General features: G+C 42.9%; 1 long non-coding RNA gene across 4 annotated transcripts; it reads right to left on the bottom strand.

Annotated features, from left to right (window-relative positions):
• Nucleotides 1–5,669: 5,669 nt before the first annotated feature.
• Nucleotides 5,670–9,326, bottom strand: LOC123045106 (uncharacterized). Of its 4 annotated transcripts, none has more exons than XR_006421057.1 (7): nt 8,855–9,326; nt 8,115–8,232; nt 7,904–8,013; nt 7,682–7,811; nt 7,457–7,541; nt 6,616–6,700; nt 5,670–5,967 (listed from the first exon to the last, which is right to left on the bottom strand). It is a non-coding gene; the product is annotated as an uncharacterized lncRNA (long non-coding RNA). The 4 variants fall into 4 exon arrangements; XR_006421056.1 differs by having other exon boundaries at nt 7,682–7,806; nt 8,133–8,232; nt 8,855–9,325; XR_006421055.1 differs by having other exon boundaries at nt 7,682–7,783; nt 8,855–9,324.
• Between the last annotated feature and the right edge of the window lie 756 nt (nt 9,327–10,082).

Here is a 10,082-nt window from a genome sequence, read left to right as displayed (position 1 = left end):
TGACACTTATAGGAATAGCTCAAAAGATTGATCAGAAAGAATAACTTTAAGGTGGTTTTGTGCCCTACAATCAATTTCATCTTATGTTCTCCATGATAGGAACTTTGGAGTGACTCTTTGTTGCTCATTGAGGGATTGCCATATGATTTAATTATGTCACTGGTACAGAGAGGTGCTATACAAACGGTTTTTAACCCCTTCCCGCGACGACATTTGGAACCGTCGCCAAGTGAGTGTGGGCGATAGGGGGGGTCCTTCCCACACAACCCAGAAACCGTCGGGGATATGCCCTCCTGGCACACTCGCTCGGCAAAATGAGGTCGTGTGCGACGGGCGAGCGAGCAAATACGGTTAGACGTACAGTAGTGCTAAAAAAATACAATTATACAGGCGAAATCGTTTCTGGTCGTAAGTACATCCCACACAACCAGTCTCCGCTAAACACTTCCATTCGTATATATATCCCACATAGTCGCTCCAAGGAGAACGTTTCCGTTCATAGGTACATCACACACAATTTTCCCCGTTAAATCATTTGTGATAGCATTGCCATCGCACACAATATTAATAATTTTATCATTTGCATTATTGAATGTATCACACACGGTGCGTAGAAGAAACTGTGTGGCAAAGGTTGTCCATCACACACAATTTTTATGCGGTAAACGTTTGCACAAGGTGGCCTAACACAAACAGTTTTGAAGAGAATGTCATGTGTGATTGTTCATCGATCCAACACGGTTTATTCCTAGAAACTGTGTGCGTTGCCTTAGGTCATCGCCCACGGTATTTTTTCTCAATAACCGTTTGCAATAGCAAAAACCAATTAGCATGCTAATTGCCCTATTATTAATAATCCATTTATTAATCTAATTGGCATTCATATTAAACACACAATACATTTCATTCCCATATTAAGGAAGCTAGATTTCCTAATTGAAGTACATCAGAGTACAACATGATATAGCTTCAGCACTCAGCTACCCCATTACAAAACTACACCAACACCAAGTTTCACATGCAACATCTGGAACCTTTCAAAATTAGCATCATAGACGGTACATAGGCAGATGCATCTCATCGGGAAAACTGCTGAAGCAGAAGGCGAATATTGAGCCTTCATTCATGTTGAAGGTCTTCGCAACTTTAGGCCAGTGCCTGTGGATGATTGACCGTCCATCCTTCGTCCTCTTTAGGAACATTTCAATATTGAACGGTGGGTGTTGTATGAATACCTTCCTCGCCTCCTGACCATATAGGTGGTTTGAGAGGTAATCATCAGTGAAATGCTTTGGAAAGGCCTGAAAACAAGGATGTGCATAAATATCTTTTCTATATTGGAAATGAGGCAAAGGAATAAAAAAGGCAAGGTATAATAGTTAGTACCATCCCGTAGTGAACTGATGTCTTCTTCATTGTGCAAACAAAGATCTTATTGTTTTTTGTTGCTAATTTCTTTATCCTAACAATCTTTCTAAGTTTCTTGACTTGACTGATATTCATGGACAACTCATTTCCCTATTGCAAAAAGGGTCGAACGGTGGGTAAAAACCTCTGACAATAGGACCTACATGTGCAATACCAAATTGTTAAAAACCTAAATATTAGAATGGTTCCTGCAATTGCACAATAATGTGCTATTAGACAACGGACCATGCATGTGCAACCCTCGATTGTAAACCTCAGTGCTTCCCATTGTTTTCCTGCAACACATATAAGGTAGTTAGTGATCAGGTTAAGTGAGGGTTCGCATGCTATTAGTAAAATATGTTGATGAAAAATAAGCACATTGCAGATTCATCGGATTAATTCAAGCCACAAGGAAAACCCATTTATCCAAACCAAGCATGATTAAGAACTAGAAAATATAGCAATTATATATGTTTCTCATGTATTAAGTGCAGCCAAATTCGATTATTCCTCACATGCACAACAATACAAAATTCTACCCACGACAATTGGACATTGCATTGCAGAATTGAACCAAGCAGTTAACTAAACACCACAACAAATGAACCAAACATTAACTGAGCGAAACATTGCACAATATAACATACTCCTAATAGAACATCACACAGTTAACCCAACCAAGCATGCATAACAACTTGGAAATATAGCATTGTATTAGTTTCTCATGTATTTAGTACAGCCAAATTCGATTTATTTCTCACATGGTATACAATAACAGAATGCACCCGAACATCACATTGCAGAATTGAACCAAACAGTTAACTAAAGACCACAACAAATGAACTAAACGTTAACTGAGCACCACATTGCACAATGTGTAACATACTAGAAGATCAGTCGGTTAACCAAACCAGCCATGCTTGACAACTTGGAAATATAGCAATTGTATTTGTTTCTCATGTATTTTGTAAAGAAAAATTCGATTTATTTCTCACGTGGAAGACAATACAAAATTGCACCTTGAAGAATTGAACATCAAATTTGCAGAATTGAACCAGACATTTAACTGAACACGATAACTAATTAACCGAACAATGAATAAGTGAGCACCACATTGCACGACATATAGAACATATATGCTAGAGTAACAAATTGCATGGTAAAAGTAGATAGCACAATTCACTAGAAATTGTTAAGGAAAGGCAGTAGCTAGCAAACTGAACATGGGTCCTTATAGTGAGCTAATAACACAAGCTACTCCTCATTATCGGAGATATCGATGATGATTGGCTCCTTGGACATGGAAGAGGGCGAGGCCTCCGCATCATGGGTGCTCTCGTGGTAGTGGTGAGTTGCTTGAGCCACTCCGGGCACCAACCTGCTGGCTCTCGAGTTGAGGTAAGCACGTGCACGCTGAGAAAACACCTTGTAGTCTTTGTTGAAGGCACCAAGGGTAGCCTCGAGAAAATGCCACGAACTATCATTTAAAGCAGCCAACCATGTCACGGCATCGGCGCGCGAGGCGTCGATGGTGGCCTTGACGGCGAGGTTCTCCTCCAAGATCTGGCAGTCGGTATGAATGGCAGCCATCACGACCTCATCCGTGCGTGAGGCCACGATTTGCTTCTCTACTACGAAATGCTCCTTGAGCTCCTGGCTATACTGCATGCACCATGGCTTAGGGCGGCGCTTATTTGGTGGAGGGGTCGGTGATTTGGGTGGAAGGTGTTCCACCGGCGATTGGGGCATGTGGGATGTGGAAGGAGGAGGAGGATGGGAGTCGGGTGTGGATTACCTTCCTGGATAGACGAGGCCGAGTAGAAGGAGGGTCACCGATGAGAAGGCAGTGCTGCAAGCAAGGAGTGAAGGTTTCAACTTGGAAAGGAAGGCGGAAACAGGGGAAATGTGGCTTTTGCTAAGGGGAGGGGCGGGGAGGTAGATATTTCCACGGAAGCCGAACATTTTGAATTGATTCAGTGAAAAAACTGGCGCTCAAAGTGTCATCAGACACGGTCCCTTATCTAGAACTGTGTAAAATATGTGAACATCACAAATGATTTAGATAGCTTAACCCGTGCGTGATAAGTTTGAACGTCAAAAATTTTGGTTCGAATTTCCCTGGTTACAGTGGTCATCCACATCATTGCATAATTTGTGTACACAAAGGAGACTACAGCACACCCACACTTCTTAATCGAGCAAGTTTAGGAATTAAACAGAGCTAGCTGACCTAAACATTACTCTAACAAATTAAAGACCGACGCTCTTAATTAAACAAAACAAAGAGTACTACTACGGCTGGTGCTCGTTGATCTTCGCCTCCTCCTCCATGTCCAGCTCGCGCCCAATGGTCTCCTGGGGAAGGGGCGCCATGGCATCCATTGCACCGTACTCGGCAAACATCTCGCCATCCGGGTCCGCCATCTCTTTGGAAAAGGCCACCACTAGCTGGGCTTGGGCGGCCACGATCTTGGCTTGGGAGGGCTCCGTCGTGGAAAGGTATGCCGCGCAGGAACGGACGGCTGCTCGAACGCTCTCGGCGATTGCCAAATCTTTGGTCGTGGGTTGCCGACCATTGTCGGAGAAGCTTCATTCGATTTGTGTGGTGATCACCATGAGCCGGGCGTGGGTGGCCTCGACATGGTTGTGGGCGGCCTCCAATAGGGCTAAGGTCGCCGCTGCAGAACGGACAACTGTTGTGCCGCTCTCGCCAGTTGCTATCCCCGAGGCAGATGTTGCTGCCGCCACCTGAGAAGCAACAATGGCCGTTTGGGCTGCCTTGGCCACCCGGTCGCAGATTGTGGCCGTGCTCACGAAGCTTGTTAGCACGTGCCTGGCGGCTGCTGCCGCACTTTCGCCGGAGTGGGCCGCCGAAGTTCCCTCACGAAGCGGGTCCACGTCCTCATCTTTCACCTGCGACGATTGAACAATGAAATGATATTTGGGGAGCGAGCTAGTGTGCTTGACACACAGGCTGTGGACTGTAGCCGACGCACCTTCTCGCGTAAGCCGTATGCATACTATACACCGATGGTGCTCCAGGATATTTTATACTGCATCTCACACGATTGGTTATAATAAACTGTGTGTGATGTCTGCTAGAACTACGTCGGTATTTCTCCAAAGAGGAAGGGATGATGCAGTATAGTGACTGTAGGTATTTCCCTCGGTGATGAGGCCAAGGTTATCAAACCAGTAGGAGAACCTCCTCACACCACGTAAACAACACCTGCACACAAATAACAAATACTCACAACCTGATGTGTTAAAGGGGTTGTCAATCCTGTCGGATTTAGGGATCCGGCAACCCTTGAGAGGTTCGAACTCTGGGGTGCATGCGGAGATCTCAACCTGTCCAGCCTGCCTACTTGTGATCCTCCCTAGCCTAACGCGCAGAGCTCACAGAGACACAAAGACACAAAGACACAAAGATTTATATTGGTTCAGGCCACCGTTGTGGTGTAATACCCTAATCCAGTGTGGTGTGGTGGATTACCTCGAGGGGCTACAGATGAACTAGTACAAGGATGAACAAGCCTCAGGAGGTGAGGTGTTCTTGAGCTGGTGTGGTGCTCGGGTCGGAACGGATCTCCCCCTACTATGGTGGTGGCTAAGTCCTATATATAGTGGCCTTGGTCCTCTTCCCAAATATGAGCGAGAAGGGATTCCACAACAGCGGGATTTGAAGGGGGACAGGTAGTACAGTCTATCCCGACAAAAGTAGTCTTCGCCTACGTAAAGCTTCTGGTCGTGACGCTGCGGTGGGCTCGATGATGACCTCTGTCTTGCCGTCCTAGCGGTCTTGGTCTTGTTGCACCAGAATGGAAACCTTTGGCTGATTCCTCGGGACTCCACTCCTGTGGCTTGCCTCCCTTGCACCAAAGAGGAAACCTGCACTCTGCACCACTACAACAAGAACCCCCCTTTAGCAACGCATTAATGCATTGCCCAAGACCCATATAAGTGTTGCTAAGGTCTACACCAACAGATTGATATGTGTTGTCGTTGGTGGCGTTGCTAGTGTCTACAACAACGTATATGCATCCATTGGTAAACGGTGTGAATAAGCGTTGTAACGTAACAACGAATATAGATAGAGGTCAACAACGCTTCACATGCGTTGGTGGATATCCTACAAGAATTGCCAGTGCATTGCATGAACAATGCACGATACTATATATATGACCATCCAGAATTATTAGATCAATTCCGATCAAGAATTATTAGGTCAATGCCAATAATGCATAGGGCACGCAGTATAACAAACAGAACTGTCTCATATATTAAGTCAACTTGGTTGCATTACAAGGATCTGGATACAAAGATTACAAGATGTGAAACTAGTACTGGTCCTATTCTTGATCTTGCAACCAACGTCTCAGCCATTTTGAAACATAATGATCTAAACATTGACACCGAAAATGCCTGAATCATAATGATTGACACATCGACAATGAAAATGACATTCTGAAACACAATGTGAAACTATCTAGTTGCACCCATGTTCTTGACCTTGCAATCAACATCTGACGATGCATCACCGATTTATCTTGCAATCTACACAAAGAAATGAGATAGGTTAATAGGGCAGTAAAATTGAAAAAGAGGAGCAACATAGAAAGGTTGAAGGCCATGTGATAATTAATCTAGCTATATCGCCAGTAATTTTGACTTTTTATTAGTTGTATAAACTTACCAGATTTTGCTAATGTAAGATCAATTCGGAATATAAGGAATTCATTACCAAGTTTAACACCGTCAATTTTACCTTTATATTCTTGGTTGATACGTTGGGTTGTAGTAAGAGCAGCGCTCTTGTTTGAACTTGTCAAGTATCACTTTTGTAGCCGAACGTAGTCATTTTAGTTTACAGTAAAGTAACTCAGCTCATTCCATTATCAAGTTTCACCATGTTTATAGAAACAGAGTGTTATATAGGAAGTGAGGGAATGTAAGGAAGGCATACAGGAGTTGATGAATTATTTTACCTAATCTAGCGGCAAAGAGTCTTATCTTAGAGACGCAGTATGAGTGTATGACCATTGTAACATGGAAGAAAAGTGTTCTCTTGTACGAATTAGGTAAAAGAACAGAAGCATGTGTGATAATAAAAATATATTCAAGTAATGCTATTAATAATCCAAAATTTCCATTCGAATTGGTGAAGAATCATTCAGGCAATATAGAAGTAATATCAGAAAATACCTCCTAGCAAATCCAGCTTGGCACCAGTAGTCTTTTAGGTTTTAGTGCCAACAACATTGACTTGGAACAATCAAGTTTCTGTAACCTGCTGATTTGGCATATGGATTAGTAATCTATGTTCTGTTTTGTCCACAGAATCTATCACATCAAAATAGCCAAACACATGCGCATGAAAGAAACTTTAGCGTACTCTTTATTCTTGTCTGAAAGCTCTTACATGACCTTGTTTTCTATGGAAAAACTCTTATACGACCTGCTTCCACAACTATGACCTGCTACATGGCCGGAACAACCTAAACCTACTCTGACTTTGCATCTAAAACGACTTGGACTCGAGCGCCCTTTTCCTAGACTAGTAAGGCACACCAACTCCAAGGCATACTAGTACATCACGTACGCTGCTACCTATGCAAAATCATTGAATCATCTACAGACTACGACCCATCCATGAGCACACATGCTTACGACTTGCAATGGTGGAAAACTAACTAATCGACCTAGCCTTATTAGACTCAACTTGGCTAGCTAAACTAGCATGGACTCCAACTAAAGTACTCAACATTATACTAAAAATTTAGAAGACCAGAACATTCATGCAGACTAAGTTGTGCCACCGTATTAGTATATGCCTACATTTATTAAATAGGATTCACTTTCTTAGTTCACTTGTTTACTGAGAAAATGGAAACTTGGAACAGTTCCAGTATGCACGTATTTGTCACCATGGTTGCTGGATATCCAAACTGTTGCCCCAATAGGTAGAGGAGAAGGCCATAAGTATTACAGAGAAGAGGAGATCCTAGTAACTTCCAATAGTTTGGGATAAGTGAATTCGACGTACCTGACACACTCACACAATCGCCGCATCTGATCGCTTAGCCGTCAAGTTAACGGTTGTATGTATCTTCCCACCACCTTAGTGTGCCCTGCATGTCAGGGAAGCAGACTGCATAAGAGGAATACTTTTGATGTTTACGTTGATGAACCAGCTACATCTATATGCTCATTGTGTTAACAATTTAAGGAGAATATATATATTACAAACAAGATAAGATGTGAAAGGCACCTGGCCAGGAGTTTGTGTGATGACCATCACACATCATTCTATTGTTGGAAACATATGTGGCTTTCCCCAAAATAGAAAATTAGTACAAAAATTGAGAAGTACCTGTATTTCAAAAAATAAAAAAACTGCACTAAACTCAGTTTAGAGGTGAGGTTTCGGGAATATATAGTAGTCATATACATACGACGAGAATATCAATGTTATGATGTTCTTGTATCTCACCTTCAAATTGTATCAATCATTCAACAGTTTATATTGGATAACATGAGTGTAGGAACTATTGCCATCTGAGCTTTTGCATAAAATTTGAGATTGTGCTGTGCACATTTTTACTGAATAAGAACATGAAACAAACATTACTTTTTGTCAGGGGAAAACAAATGTTACATCAATCAAAAATATATAATACGCAAAATATCTAAGTTTTCCTTACCAGCGGAAGGGCCCTCACCATGATATATATAATTACAATGACTTAAATAATTCTTAAGGCTTCATCTGCATATTGATGGATTTCTCATAATTGCAATGCGTATGTGTTGTAGATCGATCTGTTAAGAGATAACATAAGCACACACATGTGGATGTTGACTATAGTAAAAAAAACAGTTTCATAACTTGCGAGTGTAGATGGAACAAAGTATTACAGAACAAAGACAAATGTTGGGACAGACGGATGCAAGTGGACTTAGTTTTTTTGTATATTGTACACATGGCGCCAAATAAATAATGATTCAAACTACTGAGAAGGGGATTATCCATTTGAAATAATTATGCTAGTATCATGACCCATAATTGCACTGACATGCTGATTTTTGTAGCAATGTCCTTCAGAGGCATACATGATGTCATATGCTATATCGCTCATATACTACTATCTCACTGTGATTTGAACTAAGTTGATCTCTTTTCATAAGAAAAAACCGTGTTGATCTTATTGAATAGGTCATGCTACATGCTAGTATATAATGATCAATTTCACGTGAAAAAAACAATTCCATCGATCCATCTATATAGGAATAGGAAAATCTGACAGTAACGCATAACAGGGTATACACATACTACTTATCCAGAACTAGTACAGGTTGACCGTCAACACAGGGTAATCACATCTAATCAATAAACACCAGAACAAGATACGAACACCAGAGATGTAAGCAACAATTCAAATACCTGACTAAGAAAATTGTTGAGAGAAATCACTCGCATCACGGTGTTGTCCACTCATACTCGACGGAGTAACACGGCGCAGAAACCCTAGGCGGAGTACCATCAACGTCGGAGTCGAGGTAGAAGAGGCGGAGCACCACCATCACGCGTGAGGAGATGCAGGTGTACTGGGCCGACAACCCGGAGCCGCCGAAGCCGCGCCGGCGGCGCGTGGCGACTAGGCTTGTTGCGGGGCCGCGTGCAGCGGGGCGAAGGGCGGGTGGGGTGGGGTGGGGTGGGTGGGGGGGATTGGAGGAGAATATTGAGGGAGTGGGGGCAGGTAGTGAGCAGTGGGGTGGGAGTGCGCCGGAGCTTCCCGGAATCGGCGTCGGCGGCGGCGGCGCTCTGGTGTGAGAAAGGGGAATCAGGGGATTAGCTTTGTTTTACATGCTCGGCTGTGAGTTCCTTTTCTTTTTTTTGCCGTGTAATATTTGGAGAGAGAGGAAGCGCAGATAACATGGAGGTGGGTACTGGGGGGGTATCCCTTCGTGGGAGTTGGGAGGTTGAACCCAAACACAATACATACGCTGTCTGTCGTTGCTGCATGTGTTGCTGTATGTGGAATTTTGTTGTAGTGCACCCGCCTGGCCTTGGTTGCATGGCTCACGTCAGCTGAGCCTCATGAGGTAGCTCCATAGAACTCTCCGCCTCTTAGGAGCCCTCCTGAGGATGCCAACTCCTCCGGGGGTCTTGGCGTTGTCCGCCTCGTGAGGCTTCGCCCCTCATGAGGGTCTTGCTGTATTGGTGTTGAAGCTGGGTGATAACCCGCAAGTGTAGGGGATCGCAACAGCTTTCGAGGGTAAAGTATTCAACCCAAATTTATTGATTCGACACAAGAGGAGCTAAAGAATATTCTTGATTATTAGCAGTTGAGTTGTCAATTCAACCACACCTGGATAACTTAGTATCTACATCAAAGTATTTAGTAGCAAAAGTGGTACGATAATAAAGGTAACAATAGCAAAGGTAAAGATAAATGTTTTTAGGTTTTTGTAGTAGTTGTAACAGTAGCAACAGAAAAGTAAATAAGCGAAGAACAATATATGAAAAGCTCGTAGGCAATGGATCAGTGATGGATAATTATGCCGGATGTGATTCCTCATGCAATAGTTATAACATAAAACAACATCATGGCAGTTTTGCTGAAAACAGCGTCAATCCGGGTTAGTTTCATTCAAATCATGCAAGTTAG

The sequence above is a fragment of the Triticum aestivum genome, chromosome 2B (genome assembly GCF_018294505.1).
Source record: "Triticum aestivum cultivar Chinese Spring chromosome 2B, IWGSC CS RefSeq v2.1, whole genome shotgun sequence".
In the NCBI taxonomy this organism is placed as follows: Eukaryota; Viridiplantae; Streptophyta; class Magnoliopsida; order Poales; family Poaceae; genus Triticum; species Triticum aestivum.
Note: the sequence above shows the minus strand (reverse complement) of the source record. Positions and strands in the feature narration are given on the sequence as shown.